Source organism: Miniopterus schreibersii (assembly GCF_964146895.1).
Source record: "Miniopterus schreibersii genome assembly, chromosome: 1".
Taxonomy (NCBI): domain Eukaryota; kingdom Metazoa; phylum Chordata; class Mammalia; order Chiroptera; family Miniopteridae; genus Miniopterus; species Miniopterus schreibersii.
The window spans coordinates 115,464,796-115,489,748 of NC_138101.1; the positions used below are offsets into that span (position 1 = coordinate 115,464,796).

A 24,953-nucleotide genomic window follows, 5' to 3' on the forward strand; every position below is an offset into this window, starting at 1 on the left:
ATGAATAAAATTTATAGAAGCTTAAAATTAAACTATAAAATAAATTTTGTTTAATGACACTTCTAAGATTTTTACCTACCAAAATAATCGGTAGGTAGAAATACTTTGAGATACCAAAAAGCTAAGGCTGGCCTGTAGTGCTCTATTTGCTCTGTTATTCTTCATACAGTAGTTAGAGAGCTAGAGCATAATGAATGCTGCTTCCTATTTCCAGTTTTGTTTCCTAGCATGCAAGACCACATATATAGGAAAATAACAGGAGATATATATGGGCTTTTGGACAGGTAGTTTTCTGGTCAACAACGAAAAAGATATGTAACCTGGAACTAGGTGAGAGATTAGCTACTTGTATTAGCCCTCTGCCAATTTAGGATTATGCATCATCCCCTAAAGAAGAAAATATTTCTTCTTAAATCTGCTTTTTTGGGTGAGAGAAGTAAAAACATGATCCATAAAACTAATATACTATTTATACAGTATCATGTAGGTGCTGATTTGGGTCTTACATAATCACCCTTACTCCATGCAAAGAATGTGTACCACAAGTTGAATCACAGAAATTTATTTCTTCAATAAAAGCAAATAAAAAGAATTGCTATTTAAATAAAGTAATTTTTGTGAACTGTAAACTTTATATTATGCTAGCTTCTAAAGCCTGTTTTCAATTTTGTCTTGTTACTTAAGTTCATTCTAAACAATGTTTTTATAACTAGAAATGCTTATGATCTAAGTAAGAAATAACATTTTCTTAACTTTTCATAAACTTTTATTTTATATGTAAATTGCATGTGTACCTGTGCAGAAATTTATGTTTCAAATAACATTAACCAACAGGTAAGGGTAAGTTTTATACTATATTTGTAGTTGTAGAAATTTTAAAATGTTTTTATTGATTTCAGAGAGAAGAAGGGAGAGGGAAAGAGAGATAGAAACATAGATGAAAGAGAAATATCCATTGGCTGCCTCCTGCACACCCCATACTAGGAATTGAGTCTGAAACCTGGGCATGTGCCCTGGCTAGAAATCAAATTGGTGACCTTCTGGTGCATGGGACGTTGCTCAGCCAACTGAGCCACACTAGCCAGGCTGCAGTGGGTAGATATTTTTGAAAAATCAGGTTTTATGGTTCAAATTGTTTTGTTAAACTTTAACATGGCAAAATTCAGAAATTTAGATAAAAGTCATATGGCTATTTAAATAACTAGTAAACTGAAAACAGATACTTTTTACTAAGTTCAAGTCAAGTCATATCTGTAAATAGTAGCAATCTAAGATACTATATTAAAAGGTTATATTTGGCTTGAATAAGAAGGTGCTTTATTAATAGATGCCATAAAGGTATAACCTAACAATGTAAGAGACTTTGGAGTCAGTCTGATTTGAATTCAAATTATGGGTCACACACTAGATGGTTGGTTGTTCTTGATTAAGTTTTCTTGCACATAACATGATAATAATAACCACTTAAAAGACTGTTTTAAGGACTGAATTAGGCAATTTAGGTAAACTGCTTAGCACAGCAAATGATATATAATGATTAATAAATGACCCTACACTGCACGTGCGTGTGTGTGCGCGCGCGAACACACACGCACACACACAATTTCTCCAAGACAGACATGTTTATAAGCATTTCACCTGACTCATTATAGTTATGTATAGTAAAAGATTTCAAATAGCCTATTATTTCAAATATCATTTACAAGTTTAAATAAGAAAATTAAAAGATTTAGATTCCAAAATTGTATGCAATTGCATACTAAGAGCATCAAAAATAGAACCCCAAAATCCAATGAAACTCCTCCCCTTAAGTAAGAATTCTATCTGTAATATTCTTGACAAATTCACTGACTTTTTAAAAAATGTATTTTTTTATTGATTTCAGAGAGAGAGGAAGGGGGGGAGAGAGAGAGAGTTTGAGGAAAAAAAAGATTAAGTCTTGATGATATAGTCTGAGTCCCTGGATAGATCAATATTTGAAGCCATCACCTCTTGTACTTCTCAGTTACGTGAAGCCAATAAAATCCATTCCCTCCCCTCCTCCCCTGAGTTGGGCTTCTGAAACTTAGAACTAAAATGGTCTTTATTAATATACTAATTATGGGTGAGGATAGAGCAATTAGATAGAAGGGAGTTTTGTTTTTTTATTCCCCACCACATGCATTAGAATTCTTTAATAAGTGATGAATTTAGCACTTATACTCAGAATATTGATTCCAGAACTTGTGTCCTTAATCACATGATTTGGTAAATGGCAGCACTATAACAGCCATGCCACATAATGACATTTCAGTCAATAGATCATATACATGACAGTGGTCCCATAAGATTATAGTGAAGCTGAATTTCCTGTAAGAAATGGAAGAATATGTAGATCAAGAGGAATTTTTTTTCTCTGACAGGAGCAAAATCTGTGCGGCTTGGCAACAGATTCCCTCTCACTCACAGTACCTCAATTTTTAGTGCAGGTTATATCCTAGTCAGCCAGCCACTGTTTCAGCGGAACTACATATTCAGATGGTGCTACAGCCCTCCCAGATCTAGCTTAATGGTCTTCAGAGCACATTGTTGTAAGCTCTTTGTTGAAGATCTAACATCCTGAACAAGGACAAGGGTCCACAGGAACTACCTTAGCAAGTATTAAGTGCCACCACCAGTTGAGTAAAAGCTCTCTGTGGTAGTATGGAACAAGTATGTCCCTGTACTTTGGAAATTCTTTCTGGTTGTAATGATGTAAAGTATAGATAAGTTTTATTTCTTCCATCAATTCCATTACAGAGAGAGCTCTTTGTGCCAGATAAAATGAAATGGAAAAATAAATTTCCAAAGTCAAAATAAAAGGCTTAGTTCTATACTTTCTCCATGTTAAATACCTTCTTTTAAATGAATACCACAAAGTTCCTTAATCTGACCACTGGTCCAACATGCAATAGTCAAAACCACATTGCCATGACAAACCCTGATGTTCCTTTATCGCTCTGTATTGATTTTTTATTCCTACTGATCCTCAGGCCACCTTTCACTTCCTCTTGACAGTTACTACTATGGTGATATACACCTTAGCCAGCCACTTTCTCCTTGATATTTCGAATCAACCCAGCCCACATCCCTGTTCATGGAGCAGCACTGATAGCTTTGCTGTTCTGGTTCTGACCCTGTGGAAAAGCAGGGGGAGGGCTCGTAGGATGGACAGTGTTTATAAAAGGTCTAGAGTAGGGTACAGTAATGTCCTAGACCTTTACATTCACTCACCACTCACTCACTGATTCACTCAGATCAACTTCCAGTTCTGCAAGCTCCCTTCATGGTAAGTGCCCTTATATGGCTGTATCATTTTTTTTTAAAAATTTAATACCATATTTTTTCTATATCTTTCCTATGTTTAAATATGTTTGGATACACAGATACTTAACTTTGTGTTACAACTGCCTACAGTATTCATTACAGTAACATGCTGTACTGGTTTTAGCTTAGGAGCAATAGGCTGTAGCCTAGGTGTGTAGTAGTCTATACCTTCTAGGTTTAAATGCATACACACTCTATGATATTCCCACACAACAAAATCACCAAACAATGCATTTCTCAAAATGTATCTCCATCATTAAGTGACATATGACTGTACATATATCCTTGAGATGTAACAGAATTCTTTTCTGAATCAAGACAAGGTTGCACACATGTTAATGTATCTGTTTTTAACCATATGTTTCGAGATTCTGTAAAGAGAATTGAAGAGCAACAGAGACTGCAACATTGCAAACTGTATTTTCCTATTCTTAAATATTTAGATAAGAAGATAATTAAGAAATTCTTTTCCCCAAAGTACCTCTTCTATAGTCATAGGAAGAAGTGTACAATTCAAAACCTATTTCTTTAGTGATACAGAAAGATGTTAGCCCTGTATTTGTACTTTAAATATGTCTTCTATCCAGATCAATGGGAAGTGCTATCCAAAGCATGTTTATGGAGATATAACTAAGGATCTATCTTACTAAATAATCTTGCCCTTTTCAGCAAAGAGACTCACCTACAAGAGGTGTTTGTTTAAGGAGAAGGTAAATAAACACTGAGATATCCGTTCTGGCACCAGAATTTCCAGGAATCTATCCAATTAGTCATAAACAGAATATGGGTGGGATTAGCTTGTGTACTATAAACATCACAGGACATCCCCAGTTGTAAAACTGAAACAACATGAGAGTTACCTACCCAACGCTACAGTTATAGAGTTAGACTGACTCTATAATCAGAATATCTTAAGAAAGGCTTTGAAATGAAGACATAAAACTATCAAGAAAAGTGTTTCAGCCCGTCTGGGTGTGGCTCAGCGGCTGAGAGTTGACCTAGGATCCAGGCGATCAGGGTTTGATTCCTGGTCAGGGCACATGCCCGGGTTGTGGGCTCGATCAATGACTCTCTCATCATTGATGTTTCTATCTCTCTCTCTTCCTGTCCTTTCCTCTCTCTGAAGTCAATGAAGATATATTTAGAAAAAAGAAAAAAAAGAAAAGTGTTTCAGAAGTCGAAACTGAACTAGAAGTCAAAGAATATCCAAAGGGAGCTTTCCAAACTCCTGTTTTTCCCAAGCATCTCTTAACTAAGAATGGCTGTCAACCTTGAGTCACCTTGGGGGAGTGGAATCATGTTTTCTCTAGGTCACGTTTTATATTCAACTCAAAACCTCATGTTGACAAGGAGTAAAACAACATCTCCAAACTTTACAATTCTATTGAAATGTACAAATTTGAAAGCACTTTAACCAGAACATCTGCAGAATGACATTGTGAGACTGGTAGAGTTGGTATCACCATCACTTTTTGAGGAAAAGGCATATATAGTTTAGTGAAGTTAAGCAAATTACTTAAATTCACACAGAGAGTAATTAGGAGAGTAAGAATTAAAAACATGTCTCTGCCATTTTCTCCAAAGTATCATGATATCCCAGAAATAAATACAAGTCTCTTGCAGGGTGTTTTGAATATATCATCACATTTAATTTCACAATATCTTTGGAGTGTTTACATATATGTATATATAATTTTGTCTGATACCTTCAAATGATTATTCCATCCTTTGGTAAACATTTGTATTCCAAATTCTCAATATGTGGGTAGACATTCAGTTCTAGAAAAATACGCTCTTAAATACCATCAAAATACAAGCTGTTACACAAGAATTTTTTAGATTTGCAAAAATTAAACAAAGGAAAAAAATCAAGTGAAAAATAAGTTTCAAGCCAGACAGGTTAAAAACTCTAAAAACAGGTACAACTGTCATAATTCAAAATTTGTTGGAGACTGATGCTACAGATCAAAACTGAGGAAAGTAAGTCAAGCAATGAGTTATTGAGTGGAGGAAGTTTGTCATGTTGAGAAAGACTGTCATACTAAGAAATGTGTTTATTCTGGATAATTTTTTTAGATTAAAAAATTTCTCAGCTTTATTGCCGATTATAAACATATTGTATTTATTGTTATTTCCAAAAACTTTGTTTTCTCTGAGGCTTGACTTTCTCTGCTGCAGTTCTGACTTTCTCTGCTCTCATTCTTTTTAGACATTGAGCTGGAATATTAAAATGTATCTTAGCACTAAATCTTGAATTTAGGGTGGTACCAAAGACAGAGTGCTCTGAATCTATGATAGCTATCAGTGAAAAACTCATTAAGTTAATTACTGGTTTACTTGATTTCAGAGAGAGGGAGGGGAGAGAAAGAGAGACAGATAGAAACATCAATGATGAGAAAAAAATCATTGATCGGCTGCCTCCTGCACACCTACGGGGGATCAAGCCCACAACCTGCACATGTGCCCTGACCAGAATTTGAACCGCAATCTCGTGGGTCATAGGCCAATGCTCAACCGTTGAGCCATGCCAGCCAGGCACATTTTCTTTTATTCTTAAAAATATTGTCTAATTTAAATTTTGTTAATTTAAATTCATGTTTTTCTGATCTTTGTTTCTAAAATTAATAAAGGTTTACTGACATACCAAGTATACAGCTCTTCATTTTTTGATATATCATGCTATCCCAAATTTCTTCAGGAATACTGAATATCAGCCTACCAAAGGTTTAACATTTTTCTGTAAGGAAGGTATTTTTTCAAATAAAAAATATAAACTTGAGCCCTGGCCCGTGTGGATCAGTTGGCTGGAGTGTTGTCCCATACACTGAAAGGTCGCAGGTTCGATTCCCATGCAGAGCACATACCCAGGTTGTGGGTTCGATCCCGGATTGGGCTGTGTGTAGAAGCAACAGATCAATATTTCACTCTCACATTGATATTTCACTCTCTCCCCCTTCCTTCCTCTCTCTCTCTAAAAAAAAAAAAAAAAAAAAAAAAGAAAAAGAAAATCAATAAAAAGCATGTTCTTGGGTGAGGACTAAATATATATGAACTTGACTGCATTCATCTTATATGAAAGCTTCAGACAGAAAGCAAATGCTGTGTTTAAGGACAAATCCTCTGTCTATATTGATTAATTGATAACCTATACTAAGATTATTGTTAGTAAGCATAAAATGTTGATTCTTTAGGCTAAAGAACGTTTAAAACACAAAATAAATCAACAAAATCCCATGATTTGGTAAACTACTTTAAAGAGAAAAACCTATGGGATATATTATACCAATAACCCACATGTCAAACGACAATTTCCACCTTAGAAAAATATAGTACATCTGAGCAGCAATAATGTTCTAACACTAGCTGAGCAAACCAGGAGTTGTCAAGTTCCAATAACCTATTACTCACACCTCTTTAATCACTGGCAAAGAGTCAATTATAGATACTCATACATTTTTTCAATAAGGTCATTCTGAAATAAAACAAAGAAGGTAGTAAATATTCTTGTATATAAGAAATTCAAATCCTAACACAAACAGAACTGTGTATTGCTCAAATGTTCAATATAAAGAAAGCTAACAAAACCTTTTATCAACTATGTCGAGCACACACTCTAAATTGCAGTGCCATTTAAACACAGCAGCTTAAAATAAAAACTTCCCGAGTAAATTCCACTCACATTATTGAGACCTTAAGCATAATTCATGGTATAAGAAAAATAAAATATAATGATCAATTTGTTGATCTACCTAGAACAATACTATGCACAGTCATGGTGAAACAACTATCTATAAGGAAAGTGTATATTCTCACTAATGATGCTATTGACTATGAATTATTCCATATAGCTGATAGCCTAAATTATTTCTTCAATATGGATTTATGAAAATGTATTATAAGTAGTAAAATGTTTTAATGGAGTGGCAGAATAATTTTCAGAAAAAATTAAATTAAAATTGAGAATAAGGGGGATAAAGTACTACATAGAAGGCAAAGATCTAAAATAATAAGCTGAAACCAACCAACCAAAATAAAACAAACACAACACAAACAATAATAATCAAACAAAAGTAGCAATTTGGCTTTGTACAAAGTAAGTGTCCTTTATAACAACTGATCTTTATGGAATCTCTAAGAAAAATCTAAACTCTACCAATTATTCTCAGAACAATACTGTGAGACTGGTAGAACCTTCATTACCTGTTGAAATGGGAGCAGCGCACTATCAGAATTCCTCATTTAAGAACTTTAAGACTAACAGAATCAAAAGACTACACCTGAAGAACATTTGATACTAAGTAACTATAATCAGATTTGCTTTAATTAATTATTTTAAGACTTCCCATGAGGTTATCAGACTTCATGAAATTTTTGATCATGAAGTTTTCTGGATGTACATATTTGCTACATAACCTACTCTTCCCCATTTTTCCATTTCATCTTACAAGTGTGCCTGCTTATAGATAACTTAAAAGATAAAAACATCTGGGGGAGAGATAAGTTAGAGGTTTCTGACAACTTAGATACTTAAACACTGATCCTTATGCCTTTACATTATATATGAAACACAACTTTTTGGAAGTATACCTACTGTATAAACCTTTGTTATCAGAATAATTTGAAAGCAGAAAAAAGAAAAGTATGTATGATATTAACATGTTTTAGAGTCTATTAAAAATCACAACTTCTACTAAATCATTCATTTCCTTCATCTGGTTTTATAACAGTTAGCATAAAAACATTATTTCTTGCACAATAAAAAGTTATGTCACATCCTAGATCCTGTTTTCCATGCATAAAATAGTTTTTTACACAGAAACTTTTAGTTAATTGTAGTCAGTTAAATATCTTCTAACAAGGTAAGTACCATCAGAAAATGGTTGACCACAGAGAAAACCATGAAACTAATTTCTGCTCATATTCCAGAAGGAAAGCCACATAAAGCATTGTATACTCCTTAATTCTATACTCCTATGCTAGTTATAAATATTTTATAGATTTAATTCTCATATTAAAAAGTACATTTCTGATATGGAAGCTATTTCTTCCAAGGCCACAATTCTAAGGATGTTACTGCACCATCTTTAATGCTGCTTTTCAACAGTAAAAATATATAAGGATCTTCAGTGGAGATGATAATCTGAAAATACTAGTTCTCTGCTAAGTATGAATATAACATTAACCTTAAATGTACATTTCAAAATATGGAAATTTCTGAAGATCTCTGGTTAATACCCGACACCTAAAGATTGTGGAATGATGGTTCATATTCTATTTCATATCCTCACTCAAATATAAAGAATTATAATGAATTTCCTCAGTTACTGCTGCAACCTATGCCAACCACTTTGCATTTCCTACAGTTTCTGGAGTGATTTACAGTGCTTTAAGAGATAAAGGCTTTGTCCCAGCCATAACATCTTTTTGGAAGACTGATCTTACGACTTTAAAACATGCTGGTCAGTCAGATTTCTAGGCCAGAATAACTAAACTAGCTATAAAAAGAATGGCCAGTGGTTCAAATATGTATCCATGGAGCAAAGTAAAATAGATTTATCAGTGTCAGTGTTTGTATCTGAGGGAATAATGTGTGGTTACCTGAAGTCAAGTGGATGGAAATATTGTGATTTGGGTTCATGCTAATTCACCTACTTATTTAAAACATTTTTTGAGAATTTGTCATATGTCAGGAACAATGGTTAAGAAAATGAATAAATCAATTTTTTTTCTTTTTTTTCTTTTAAACGTGGATGACATTTATTTTGCAGTATTATCCCCAACTCATTAGAGTACAGAAATCTGTTACTAGAAACACAAGAAACATCTAGGAATTAATTATAAAATATTCTTATCTCCTGAAAGTACTTGGCAGAGAAAAGTGTCTTCAGGAAATAGGCATAATTTGAAACATTAAAATCCCTCTTTCACTGAATGGAAGTAATGTTATCCTATATTCTTCTGAAAATCTCATTGCCAGTTTCCCTGTATATAACTTAATATAACCATTAGAAGACCTAGGAAATCACTGTGATTTATGATAGCATAAAAGCTAGCACCACTTCTCATAACAGTATTGCTATATTATTTTTTAAAATTTATTTATTTATTTATTTATTTATTTATTTATTTATTTATTTATTTATTTATTTATAAGTTTATTTATCTTTATTGCTGAAAATATTACAGATGTCCCCTTTTTACCCCCACTGGTTCCCTCTATTCCACATCCACGCCATCCCCAGACCTTCTCCAGACCAATGTCTGTGTCCATGGGTTATGCTTATAAACTTATAAGTTCTTTGATTAATCTCTCCCCACTCACACCCCCATTCCCACCTTCCCTTTCAGATCCCTCAAACTGTCCCATGTTTCTCTGCCTCTGGATCCATTTTGTTCATCAGTTTATTCTGCTTTTACACAGTGACCTTTGTTCATATAGAATAACAAGTAAGAAATTCATAACCAGGTCAGGAGTGTTCTAAATAGACTCCTGGTCCTCAAAATACATTATTATATTTATCTTCTCAGACCTTCATTTCTGTGCTTCATACAATAAAGAGAAAAATATTTTCCAATTTCTAAAAATAAGTAAGTAAATAAATAAATAAATAAATAAATGGTGGGAAAACTGGATAACTACAATGCAAAAATATTGCACTGGTTCACTTTCTTATGTAATATATAAAAATAAACTAAAAATGAATTAAAGACTTAAATATAAGCCCCAAACCATAGAACTACCAGAAGAAAGCACAGACAGTAAACTCTGACATGATCTTAAATATATATTTTTGTATGTCCCTCCTTGGGCAAGTACAACAAAATGAAAAATAAACAAATGAAACTACACTAAAATCTTTAAAAAAAGATTTTGCACAGCAAAAGAAACCATCAACAAAATAAAAAGGCAACCTACTTAATAGAAGGTATTTGCAAATGATATATCTGATAGGAGGTTGATATTCAAAACATATAAAGAACTTATAAAACTCAGCATCAAAAAAACAAAATCACATGTGGAATCTAATGAACAAAACATTCTGAGGAACAAAATAAATTCAGAGACACATAAGCATGGAACAGACTGATGAATCTCAGTAGGAAGGCGGGGGTGGAGGAGTGGGTGGGGAGAGATTAATCAAAAAACTTATACGCATAACCCATGGACACAGACAACAGTGCGGTGAGGGCCTGGGGCATTGGATGCAGGATGGAGGGGATCAATGGGGGGAAAAAGGGAGATATCTGTAATACTTTCAACAATAAAGATAAATTAAAAAAATTTTTTAAAAGGAAAAAAAATGGGCAGAAGTCCTGAATAGACATTTCTCCAAAGACATACAGATGGTGAACAGGTACATGAAAACATGCTCAACATCAAAGAAATGCAAGTAAAAACCACAATAATATATCATCTCACACCTGTCAAGATGGCTGTCATACAAAAGACAAGAGACAACAAGTGTTGGCAAAGATGTGGATGAAATAAAATCCTTGTGTTCTATTGGTGGGATTATAAATTAGTGCAGCTACTATGGAAAACAATATGGAGGTTACACAAAAAATTAAAAATAGAACTACCATACAATTCAGCAATTTCAGTTTTGGGCATTTACCTGAAGGGAAAACCCTTCACTAATTCGAGAAGATATATGTACCTCTACATTCACACACATAGTATATATGCATGTATTTATACACATATATACAACATGTATATATATATGTGTGTGTGTATATATATGTATATACACACATATACATATGTAAATATATGTATATAAATCAGCTATAGAAAAGAATGAACTCTTGCTATTTGCAACAATATGATGGACATAGAGGGTATTATGCTAAGTTAAATAAGTCAGAGAAAGACAAATATTGTATCATTCCACTTATACGTGAAATCTAAAAAACGAAACAAACGAACAAACTAAACTAACAGAGTCCTAAATACAGAATACAAACTGATAATTGCCAGAGGGTTGGGCAAATGGAGAAATGGGCAAAAAGTTGATGGGGATTAAAAGGTACAAACTTATAATATAAACAAGTAAAGGATGTAAAGTACAGCATAGGGAATACAGTTCATAATATTGCAATAACTTTGTATGGTATTAGATGGTTACTAGACTTCTTGTGGTGACCATTTCATAAAGTATATTGATGTCATATTACTATGTTGTTCATCTGAAGCTAATATATTATTGTACGTCAATTATACCTTAATTAAAAAGAGCTTTACATTCCAGAATAAAAAAATAATAATTTTACTTCTAGGAAAACAAAAAAATTTTAATCACCGATTTAAGGGTAAGAAAGTATAGAATAACATTTTTAAAAATCTCATTAGTAAAAAGTTTGAAAAATAATCTAAATTGGGCTCAGACAATAAAATATGATGATGTCATTTTTAGCTTAAATCCTTTCAGTGACTTCCTATTGCCCTCATGATAAGAATTCCACTTCCTAACATGGCCTGTAAAGCCATTCACAACCTAGCTCCTGTTATGACCATCCCCTCCAAATAAATAGCCTCCAACCAAATTTATGCTCTGGCCTTAGAGAACTACTTCCTTAACGTGCCTTGCTCTCTTTTTACCACTGGGCCTTTGTTCATGTCCTCATTACAGGACTACTCTTGCTTCTTGTCTCCTTCAGAATGACTTCTACTTGCCTTGGTTTAGCTATACCTTCCTTTCAGAGGTAGCTCCAGAATTTCTATATGGAAAGGCTTAGTGAAGGCATTCTGGAGGGAGAAAATGCTGGGGATTTGTCTTAGAGCTGAACTGCATGACAAAGACACATTGCTACTTTGATTAAAATGTTCATTCAGTGTAGTTTGGGGGACTGAGGAAGATGATCTGAGACTAAAATATACTAGTTCTTTTCTTGGTGCTTGCTGTCACTGCTTTCATTGGACAAGTTTGCTTGCTACCCTCAGAACAAACTAGGTACTATATACTATTGTGTACTTACTTCTATTACAGAACTTACATTATGTTAGGCTTGCCCCACCTATTACTTCCACTAGCCTATATACAGGCTAAGAGCAAAGTATCTTTTCATGGCTGTTTTCCTAGAGTCCTACGTCCTGGCACACAGTAGATGACCAAAATATTTTTTTTGAAAAGAAGAATCAAGTATTTCATGAAAACCTATGAAGTAGAAGGTACCATATTAGGTGTTAAAAGTGGGAGATATAGTTACTACCTACTTAAAAATACAAAACATATAAAATATTCTCAATAGCTTCAAATAGATAAACATCAACAAATATGAAATAGTAAAAACTAGAAACTTCTATTAACCAGCATTCCTACCCATCTACATTTCTACGTGAAATGCCTTCTACATCTTCAAAGAAGCATTACATATATTGCAGTGTATTTTCTTATGATGTGAATTTGACTGAATAAAGAGTGCTTACCATTGTTAACATGATAGGCAACTAATTAACTAAATACTCAATTTCCTGATGATGTTTTCAGCATCCAGAATAAAAGAATGATACAGATTAGATGACTAAAATCAACCTAAACCTCAAACCTCACAAGGTACTATTGGCTGTATTTTCAAAAAAGTATAAGGAAGAGAAGTATATCCATGTAAAATAAAAGATGAGGTACCAAGACAAGAAGTGGGAACAGACACATACTATGCTAAGTATAAATGTTACCGTAAAGAGAGTGTGTTGAACAGCAAGAATGAGACTTGAAAAACGTTAAATTCTAGGCTTTCCTTTCGATTTGGTAACCAATTTGAAACTATTAAAACTCCTAACTGGGAATATAAAAATATAGAAACATTGCTTAAATAAATGCTTGGCACCTGGTAGGTCCTGAAATGCCTATGCAACAAATAAATTCATTACTGAATGTATTTAAGCAGGGCGGGACTGAGGCATGGATTCCAGAATGGAAGATATATAATAAACCAGGTGTAAAAGGATGAGAGCCAGGACTATGGTAGCAGTTGCAGAAGTGGACAATAATGGTTTTCAATATTCAAAGAGCCCAAATGTTTGCACTGGAGCTGATTCCATTAATCAGAGAAATGCCACAAAGAGAAATTTTCAAGCTGCTATGGTATAATCAAGAAAATGTTTGCTGCCCAGGCCAGTGTGGGTCAATGGTTAGAAGCACCCCCCCCCCCAGTGAAGTGTTGAGGGTTTGATTCCCCATCAACAGCATATACCTGGATTGCAGGTTTGATCTCTGGCCCCAGCCAGGGCAAGTGTAGGAGGCAACCAATCAATGTGTCTCTCTCTTTCACTAATGTTTCTCTCTCTCTCCCCCGCTTAATCCTTCCCTCTTCCCTTCGACTCTCTCTAAAAATCAATGGAAAAATATGTTCAGGTGAAGATTAACAAAAAAACAAAACAAAATCAAAAAAAGAAAATGTTTGCTTCATAGAATAATTTTATTTGGCAAATATGTGTCCCCATTGTTGAATTCTTGGATTATCTATAAAATGTGTAACTGAAGTCATTCTCACTATGTACTTCTGTTCCTTCTCTTTGGTGCTCTAAAAATAAGACTTTGGAGAGATTAAAGATGGTAGCAGAATGACTGGAAGCTACACTGATACTGTCCCAGGGCCAAACTGGAATTAAAACTAAAATATAGAAAAACTATCCTGAATAATCAACTGCAACTGAAGAACCCTCATAACCAAGGAGGAAAAGTGGAGACCCCATAGAGACTGGCAGGAAGTGCAGAGGTGTGAGAGGGCTGGCTGGGCTCCCTCAGGCAGCAGCTGAAGGTCCTGAGGGATATCTCAGCTGTGGGGGGTTCCCACAGAGGACTCTGGGGCCTAAAGCCCAGGCTGGGCTTCCCTGTCAAGAGCACCAGAACTGAGAAAGGTGTGCACATAACATCTGGCTGTGAAAAGCAGCTGGGTTTCTGTCTGCCAGGGAGAAAAATGGCTGGAAACGCAGGCACCCTCATAAAGAGCGAAGGCACAAAGTTTCATGTGCAGTCACTCACCTTAGGCTCCAGCAGAGAGAGAGAGAGGAGTGGGACTGGAGCCTTGTGAGGAGAATCTCGGGTTGTGGGCTCTGTAGATAGAGCTCAGAGGGCACCCCTCTGGATTCCTGTGGCAAGTCATTCCCGCATATTTTAGACAGGCAGACATTTACCTTCCAAGCAGCCTTTGCCCGAGGGGGAAGTAATTGCCCCACCCTGCAGCAAAACTTACGTAGAACCCATAAGTTTCTACAGCATGAGGCTCATTAAGAGAATCAGATTAATCAGTTTGCAGGCAGAGGCAGACCTTAGAGTGCTTTGAGTCTTTGCCTGATCTGCTTATGGACCCAGGCCTTGGCAAAGCAGACTTTGGTCTGCATCTTGGTCCTGTCCAAACGCACTCAGTCCCAAAAGAGGGGACCTCAAGCTGTGGGTTGCTGATAGCTCCAAACAGGGTACTCATGGCCACTCACAAACAGCGTCTGACATTGCCCTGCACCAGAGGCCATCCCAAAAAACTGGGAGTCCAAGCAGGCCTTCCTAATACATAGAAACAAACCCAAAAAGGCAGCCAAAATGGGGAGACAAAAACAAGCCTGAAATGAAAGAACAAGAGAAGTCTCCAGAAGAAAAACTAAATGAAATGGAGATAAGCAATCAATCAGATACAGAGTTCAGAATACTGATTGCAAGGATGCTCAACAGCATAAAAAAAGATATGGAAACTATGAAGAAAATTAAGAATGACACAGTAGAAATAAAGAATACATTGGAAGGAATAAACAGCAGATTAAAGGAAGTTGAGGATCAGATCAGTGAACTAGAAGACAGAGTAGAAAAAAATCACTCAATCACAGATTCAAAAGGAAAAAACAAAAAACAGGGCAGTTTTAGGGAGCTGTGGGACAACAAGAAATGTGACAATATTCACATCATAGGAATGCCAGAAGAGGCTGAAAGTAAGAAAGGGTTACAGAAGACCAGTTTGAAGAAATAATGGCAGAAAACTTCCCTAACATGGTCAAGGAAAAAGTCACGCAAGTTCAGGAGGCACAGAGAGTCCCAAGCAAAAAGAATTCAAAGAAGCCTATGACCAGACATATCATAATTAAAATACCAAAAATTCAAGACAAAGAGAATATTAAAAGCAGCAAGAGAAAAGCAATCTGTTACCTACAAAGTCCCATAAAGCTGTCAGCTGACTTCTCATAAGAAACTCTATAGGCTAGAAGGGAGTGGTATGAAGCATTCAAGGTAATGCACAACAAGGATCTGAAACCAAGACTACTCTACCCAGCAAGACTCTCATTCAAAATAGATGGTGAAATAAAGAGCTTTGCAGACAAAAAAAGGCTAAAGGGGTTTATCATCAGCAACCCAGCACTGTAGGAAATGTTAAAGGGACAGCTGTTATTAGAAGTAGGAACAGAAGCATTGCAAGAAATGTTAGAGGGACTGTCACACTCAATGGGCAAAAACTAAAACCATTTCCCCTAAAACAGGAACAAGACAGGGATGTCCACTTTCACCACTCTTATTCAACATAATACTGGAAGTCCCAGCCACAGCAATCAGACAAGGAGAAAACATAAAAGGCATCCAAACTGGAAAGGCGGAAACAAAACTGTCATTATTTGCAGATGATATGGTATTGAACATAGAGAATCCTAAAGACTCCACCAGAAAACTACTTGATTTAAGGTAGCAGGATACAATATTAACACCCAGAAATCCATGGCATTTTTATACACCAATAATGAACTCTCAGAAAGAGAAACTAAAAAAACAACCACATTTACCATTGCAACTAAAAAAATAAGATACCTGGAATAAACTTAACCAAAGATGTAAAAGATTTTTACTCAGAAAACTACAGGACACTGAAAAAGGAAATAGAGGAAGATATAAACAAATGGAAAAATATACCATGTTCATGGATTGGAACAATTAACATCATTAAAATGTCCATACTACCCAAAGCAATCTATAAATTCAATACAATCCCTATTAAAATACCAACAGCATATTTCAAAGATCTAGAACAAACACTTCAAAAATATATATGGCATCAAAAAACACCCAAAATAGCCATGGCAGTCCTGAGAAAGAAGAACAAAGTTGGAGGGATCACAATACCAGATATCAAGTTATACTACAAAGCCACTGTAATCAAAACAGCCCTGGTACTGGCACAAGAGATTTATAGATCAATGGAACAGAACAGAGAACCCAGAAACTGACCCATTCCATTATGGTCAATTAATATTTGACAACAGAAGCAAGAACATACAATGGAGTAAAGACAGTCTCTTCAATAAATGGTGTTGGGACAATTGGACAGGTACATGCAAAAAAATGAAACTAGACCACCAACTTACACAATACACAAAAGTAAATTCAAAATGGATAAAGGACTTAAATGTAAGAGGTGAAACCATAAAAATCCTAGAGGAAAACATAAGCAGCAGAATCTCAGACATCTCTCGTAGCAATATGTTTGCTGATACATCTCCTAGGGCAAGAGAAACTAAGGAGAAAATAAATGGGACTGCATCAAAATAAAAAGCTTCTGCACAGCAAAAGAAACCATCAACAAAACGAAAAGGGAGCCCATTGTATGGGAGAACATATTTGCCACTCACACATCTGATAAAGTGTTAATTTCCAAAATATATAAGGAACTCACACAACTTAACAAAAGGAAGACAAACAATCCAATTAAGAAATGGGCAAAGGACCTGAATAGACACTTCTTCAAAGAGGACATACAAATGGCTAAAAGACATGACAAAATGTTCAACATCGCTAATATTCAGAGAGATGCAAATTAAAGCCACAATGAGGCATCACTTCACACATGTCAGAATGGCTACCATCAACAAATCAACAAACAACAAGAGCTGACGAGGTTGTGGAGAAAAGGTCACACTAGTATATTGCTGGTGGGATGCAGACTATGGAAAGCCTTATGGAGTTTCCTCAAAAGATTAAAAATTGACCTGCCATTTGACCCAGTGATCCCACTTCTAGGAATATATCCTAAGAAACCTGAAGCACTCATCACAAAGAACTTATGCACCCCTATGTTCACAGCAGTGCAATTTACAATAGCTAAGATCTGGAAACAGTCCAAGTGCCCATCAGTAAGGGAGTGAATAAAAATGCGGTGGCACATTTACACCATAGAATACTATGCTGCTCTAAAAAAGAAGGATCTTCTATCCTTTGGCACAGCATGAAGGGAACTAGAAAGTATTATGCTAAGTGAAATAAGCCAGTCAGAGAAAGACAAGTACCACATGATCTCACTTATATGTGGAATATAAGAAACAAAATAAACTGATGAACAAAATGGATCCAGAGACATAGAAGCATAGAACAGACTGAGGGATCTCAGAGGGAAGGCAGGGAGGCAGGAGTGGGTGGGGGGAGATTAATCAAAGAGCTTATAAGTTTGTAAGCATAACCCATGGACACAGACATTGGTAAGAAGAAAGCCTGAGGGTGGGATGAATGTGGGGTGTGTGGGGTGGAGGGGATCAATGGGGATAAAAAGGGGACATCTGTATTAAAAAGAAAGTTTTACATTAAAAAAATAAAAAATAAAAATGGCAATAAATAAGGACCTATCAATAATAACCTTAAGTACTTTAAGGGAGAGATCAACAGCAACACAGTCATAGTTGTGGGCTTTAACACTTCACTGACTTCACCAGATAGATCTTCCAGACAAAAAGTCAACACAAAAACAGTGACTAAATGGCACACTAGATCAGATGGATTCTATTGACATTTATAGAACATTTCACCCCACAGCTGCAGAATATACATTCCTCTCAAGGGCACATGGGTCATTCTCAAAGATAGACCACACATTAGGACACAAAACCAGTGTCTAGAAGTTCTAGAAGACTGAAATTATATCAAGCATCTCAGATCACAATGGCCTGAAATCAGAAATCAACTACAGTAAAAACACTCAAAAACATTAAAACACATGGAGGCTGAATAACATGTTATTAAACAATGAATGGGTTGCCAATAAGAGCAAGAAAGAAATCATCTACTGATGGGCACTTGGGTTGTTTCCAAATCTTAGCTATAGTGAATTGCGCTGCTATGAACATAGGGGTGCATAAGTTCTTCACAATTGGTGTTTGGGGTTCCTTAGGATATATTCCTAGAAGTGGGATCACTGGGTCAAATGGCAGGTCAATTTTTACTCTTTTGAGGAAACTCCATACTGCTTTCCATAGTGGCTGCATCAGTCTGCATTCCCACCAGCAGTGTACTAGGGTGCCCTTTTCTCCACACCCTCACCAGCACTTGTAGTTCCTTGACTTGTTAATGATAGCCATTCTGACATGTGTGAAGTGATACCTCACTGTGGTTTTAATTTGCATCTCTCTGATGATTATCGATGTAGATGAGTGGATAAAAAAGCTGTGGAACATTTACACCATGGAGTACTATGCAGCTGTGAAGAGGAAGGACCTTTTGGCCTTTGGCATAGCATGGAGGGAACTAGCGAGTATTATGCTCAGCGAAATGAGCCAGTCAGAGAAGGACAAGTACCAAATGATCTCGCTTGTATGTGGAATATAAAAAACAAAATAAACTGATAAACAAAGTGGATCCAGTAACATAGAAGCTAGGAACAAACTGAGGGATCTCAGAGGGAAGGCGGGGAAGGGGGTGTGGGTGGGGAGATATTAATCAGGGAACTTGTATGTTTATGGGAATGACCCATGGATGTGGACATTGGTGTGGGGAGGGCCTTGGGGTGGGATGGATGTGGGGTGGAGGGGATCAGTAGGGTTAAAAGGGGGACATCTGTAATGGTCTCAATAAGAAAGATACAGTAAAAAAAATAAATAAATTAAAAATAAAAATAAAAATAAAAAACTTACTGGAAACAAATGAAAATGAACACATAACCACCCAAAATCTATGGGACACAGTGAAAACCGTCCTAAGAGGGATGTTCATAGCACTACAGGAGTACCTCAAAAAGCAAGAAAAATTTTTAGTAAAGTATCTAACACTACAACTTAAAGAATTAGAAAGCTCCCCTGTGAAGAGCTTTTGTTTGCTGGGAGTTTATTTATTACTGCTTCGATTTCATCAGTTGTTATTAGCCTATTCAGGTTTTCTAATTCTTCCTGATTCAGTTTTACATCATCTCACTCATATGTGGACTCTAATAAACAAAACAGACTGAGGAACAAAACAGATCCAGAGACATAGAAGCATGGAACAGACTAACAAATCTCAATGGGAAGGTAGGGGTGCGGGAATGGGTGGGGAAAGATTAATCAAAGAACTTATATGCATATATACATAACCCAAGAACACAGGTGAAGGCCTAGGGGGTGCAGATGCAGGGTGGAGGGGTCAATGGGGGGAAAAAGGGGAGATACCTATAACACTTTCAACAATAAAGATAAATTTAAAAAAATAAAAATAAGACTTGGTACACCTATAACATCTATGTCATAAGGTGCTTTAAATGTTTAGTCAAATAACGTACTTGTTAATCCTCACTGAAGGATATTTTTCCACTGATTTTGAGAGAAAGTGGAAAGGAGGGAGGGGGGAGAGAGAGAGAGATGTGGCAGAGACACATGGGTTGGATGCCCCCCCCACGCTGTGGGGATCCAACCTGCAACCCTAGATATGTGCCCTTCATGGGAATTGAATCTGGAACCCTTTGGTGCACGGGCTGGCGCTCTAACAACTGATTCAAACTAGCCATGGCCAAATAATAAACTTTTAAATTTCTTATAGGAAAAATGTCTGAAGAATTGATTGAGGATTTAAATTCAACATTTTTAATTTCTTGTTTTCCAGTTTTTTCAATTACACTTTACATTCAATATTATTCTGTATTAGTTTCAGGTGTATTGCATAGTGGTTAGACAATCAAATACTGTACAACGTGGTCCCCCTGATATCTCCAGTACCCAACGACACCATACATAGTTATCTAAAGATTATTGACTATATTCCCTATGCTGTAGTTTACATCCCTGTGACTATTTTGTAATTATAAATTTGTACTTCTTAATCCTTCACCTTTTTAATTAGTTAAGAGCATTAACATCAAGTAGATAATGTAAGCTTATAACAAGAGTAGAAAATACATATTATGGCACCATCATCTGAGAGTAAGAACTTAATATTTTATTTCTTGAATAAACAATATTTTTCTTGAAACTGTTTTTACTTATACATATTTATTTTTAATTTTTTATTGAACTCATCGGTGTGACAGTGGCTGATAAAATTATATAGGTTTCAAGTATACAATTCTATATCATTTGTATATTGTATTGTGTGTTCATCACTCAAAGTCAAGTTTCCTTTCATCACCATTTATCCCCCCTTTATTTTTAACAGCTTTATTGGGATATCTGACACAAATTTATATATATTTAAGGTGTACAACTTGGTGTTTTGATATAAGTACATACTGTGAGAAGATAACCACAATCAAGCTAGTTAGCATATCCATGACCTCTACATAGTTGCCTTTTTGTGCTTGTGTGTGTGCTGAGAAGATTTAAGACCTATCCTCTTTGCAAATTTCAAGTATACAATACAGTACTGTTAACTATCATCACCATGGTGTATATTAAATCTCTAGAACTTATTTGTCTTTACAACTGAATCTTCGTATCCTTTGACTATGACCCCATCCTCACACCCCAGATCCTAAACACGGTTCTACTCTGATTCTGTCTTTGATTATTTTAGATTCCACATAGAAGTGAGATCATGGAGTATTTCTTTTTGATCTTGCTTATTTCACTTAGCATAATATCCTTCAGCTCTATCCGGTCTGCTCATATTGGCAGAATTTGCTTATTTTTGAAGCCTGAATAATATCCAATTTTTTGTCTGTATACATACATGCATACATTTATATACAGGGTTCCCCCCAAAAATGTATACACACTTTGAATGATTATAAAGTCAGTGTTTATTAACATTCAGTTCATTTTCAAAATTTAAAAGAACCTACAGAAATGAATAATTTTTTTTTTGGTCAATGTCTGTTTTCAAACTGATGACTGTTCAGGTCCAGGCACTGCTGAGAACACTAAGCAATGGAATCACAAACATCAAGATCATGTCTTTCAGTATTTGTGTGCCCTTAATTCATCAACTGTTGCCAGTTTTGTACCATAAACTTTATCGTTGATGTATCACCACAAAAAAAAAGTCTAGTGGCACTTTAGGATAAATTTTCTTTATTCAAAGCTTAGTCTGGCTTCACCCATTATTTCAAATCAGGTAAACCTGAAAAGGAGTGAAAATGAAGTGAGTTATCAGCTGTTAAAGTGTGTATACATTTTTTTGGGACACCTTACACACACACACACACACACACACACACACACACTATACATTCAACATTTCACTTATCCATTCATTTGTTGAAGGACATTTAGGTTGTTTCCATATCTTAGCTATTGTGAATAATGCTGCACCAATCATAGGAGTGCATGGGATATCTTTGAGATCCTAGTTTCATTTCCTTTGGGTATATAACCAGAAGTGAGATGGCTAGATCATCTGACAGTTGTTTTTAATTTTTTGAGCAATATTCATACTATTTTCCATCATGGTCGCACCAATTTACATTCCCACCAACAGTACACATTCTCCATATCCTATCCAACACTTCATTTCTCTTTTTGATATAACTATCCTGACAAGACAAAGTAATATCTCTTGATTTTGATTTGCATTTCCTTGTGATTAGAGATGATGAGCACCTCTACATATGCCTTTTTGCTGTCTGAATTTTCTTCTTCTGCAAAGTGCCAATAGGTCCTTTGTCCTTTTAAATGGGTTACTTGTATTTTGGTTATTTAGTTGTATAAATTCTTTATATATTTGGATATTAAACCTTTATTGGATATGTGATTTACTAATATTTTTTTCTTATTCTGCAGCTTGCCATTTCATTTGATTCTTTTCCTTTGCTGTGCCAAAGCCTTTTTGTTTGATGTAATTCCACTTGTGTATTTTTTTATTTTGCTGCCTGTCCTTTTGGTGTCATATTAAAAAAACTACTGCCAAGCCCAATGTAAAGAAGTATTTCCCCTAAGTTTTCTTCCAGGAGTTTTAGATTTTCAGGTCTTATATTCAAGTTTTTATTTTGAGTTGATTTTTGTGGATGGTGTGAGAAAGAGGTCCTCTTTAATTCTTTGCATTTAGATATCCAGTTTTCCCAGCACCATTTGTTGAAGAGACTATCCTTTCCCCATGGTGTGTTCTGGAAACTACTGTCAAAAATCAGTTGACTGTAAAGCATAGGTTTATTCTGAGTTCTCTGTTCCACTGGTCTATACTTATTTATGCTAGTTCCAAACTGTTTTATTATAATTTTGAAATATTATTTGAAGCCAGACAGTATGCTGTTGAATCCATTTGCTAGTATTTTATTGAGGATTTCTGCACCTATGTTCATCATGAGGCCTTTGGTTTTCTTGTATTGTCTTTGGGTCTGGCTTTGAATCAAGGTGATCTCATTGTTTAGGAATATTCCTTAAGAAGGGTTGGTATTAGTTCTTCTTTGAATGTTTGGTAGAATTCCCCACATAAAGCCATCTGGTTCCTAGCTTTTCTTTGTTGGAATGTTTTTTATTACTGATTCAATCTCTTTGTTATTAGTCTTTTCAGGCTTTTGATTTCTTCTTGATTCAGTTCTCCGTAGTTTGTGTATCTCTAAAAATATAACTGTTCGTAACAGCCCCTTATAATTGTTTTTATTTCTGTATCATTTGTTGCAATGTTTCCTCTTTCATTTTTTTTCTTAAACTAGTTTAAGGTGGGTCAATTTTGTTTATCCTCAAAAACCAACACTTACTTTTGTTGATTTTTTGGTACTGGTTTTCTATTCTGTTTCATTTATTTCTGCTCTAATCTTATTTCATTCCTTCTGCTAATTTGGGGTGCAGACTGTTTTATTTATCTAGGTCCTTGAGTAATAAATGTAGATTGTTTGAGATATTTTTTTCTTTTTTAAATGTAAGCATTTATTGCTATAAATTTTCCTCTTAGTATTGCTTTTGCTGCATATTATAAGTTTTGGTAAGTTGTTATTTTCATTTTTTTCCCCTAAAGGTATTTTTAAATTCCATTTTGAGTTCCTCTTTCACTCAACAGTTTTTCAAGAGTGTGGTGTTTAGCTTCCACCTGTTTGTGAATTTTTCTATTTTCTTTCTGTTACTGATTTTTAGTTTCATTCCACCATGGTCTGAGAAGATACTTGATATTATTTCAATCTTCTTTAATTTTTTAAGTTGTTTTGTGACCCACTGTGACCTATTATGGAGAATGTTCCATGTGTGCTTGAGAAAAATGCCCATTCTGTAGTTTGGTGAAAAGTTTTGTATATATGTCTGTTAAGTCCATTTGATCTATAGTGTTGTTCAAGTCAGCTGTTTTCTTCATTTTCTGCCTGGATATTCTACCCATTATTGAAAGTGGGATGTTAAAGTCTCCTACTATCATTCTATTGTCAATTTTTCTTCTTTAGACTTTCAATATTTGTTTTATATATTTAGGTGTTCTGATGTTGGGTGCATATATATTTACAACTGTTCCCTCTGTTGAGTTGATATTTTATCATTATACAATGACCTTGTCTCTAGTAACAACTTCTGATTTAAAGTCTACTTTTTCTGATATAAGTACAGCCACTCCTGCTCTCTTTTGGTCACCACTGCTATGGAACACCTTTTTCTATCCCTTTACTTTCAGGCAATGTGTCTTCATATCTAAAGTGTGTCTCTTTTGTAGTCAACATATCACTAGATCATTTTAAAAAAATTCAAGCAGCCACTCTATGCCTTTTGATTGAGTTTATTCATTTACATTTTAAGTAATTATTGAAAGGTAAGAACTTATTCCATTTTTAATTGTTTTGTTTTGCAGTTCTTTTTGTTCCTTTCTTGCTGTCTTCTTTTGGTATCTTGTTTTGGTATCATTTTGCTTGATTCCTTTGTTTACCTTTTGTGTATCTACTAAAAGTTTTCCCTTTGTGGTTACTTTGAGATTCATATAAATCTTGTATTTATAACCATCAACTTTAATTTGCTTACAACTTACGTTCAACTGTATATAAACACTCTCCTTTTACACCCATAGACTGTGTGTTCTTGAAATCAAAATTTACTCTTTTATATTGTGAATCTGTCATCCAACTTTCAGGGTTATAGTTATTCTAAATACATTTGTCTTTTAATTTTTATATGATGGTTACAGTTAATTTGCACACTACCTTTACAGTGTTATATTATTCTGTATTTGTCTGTATTTTTACCTTTACCGATGAGATTTACACTTTCATGTTGCTGTTTAACATGTTTTAATTCCATTTGAAGAACTCCTTTAATGATTTCTTTGATGGCAAGTCTAGTGGTGACAAACTCCCTCTGTTTGTGTCTGAGAAAGGCTTTATTCCCTTCATTTTATAGGACACTTTTGCGGGGTACATTATTCTTGATTTGCAACTGTTTTCGTTCAGTACCTTCAGATATATCATCCTCTCCTCTCCTGGTCTGAAAGGTTTCTGTTGAGAAAGCCACCAATATAGTCTTAAGGGGGTTCCTTTGTATGTGATTAATA

General features: G+C 35.1%; 1 protein-coding gene across 12 annotated transcripts in view; it reads right to left on the reverse strand.

Moving 5' to 3' along the window:
* The window catches only part of ZEB1 (zinc finger E-box binding homeobox 1), a 199,741-nt gene that overhangs the window by 82,637 nt on the left and 92,151 nt on the right, over nucleotides 1-24,953 (reverse strand). The window lies entirely within an intron of this gene.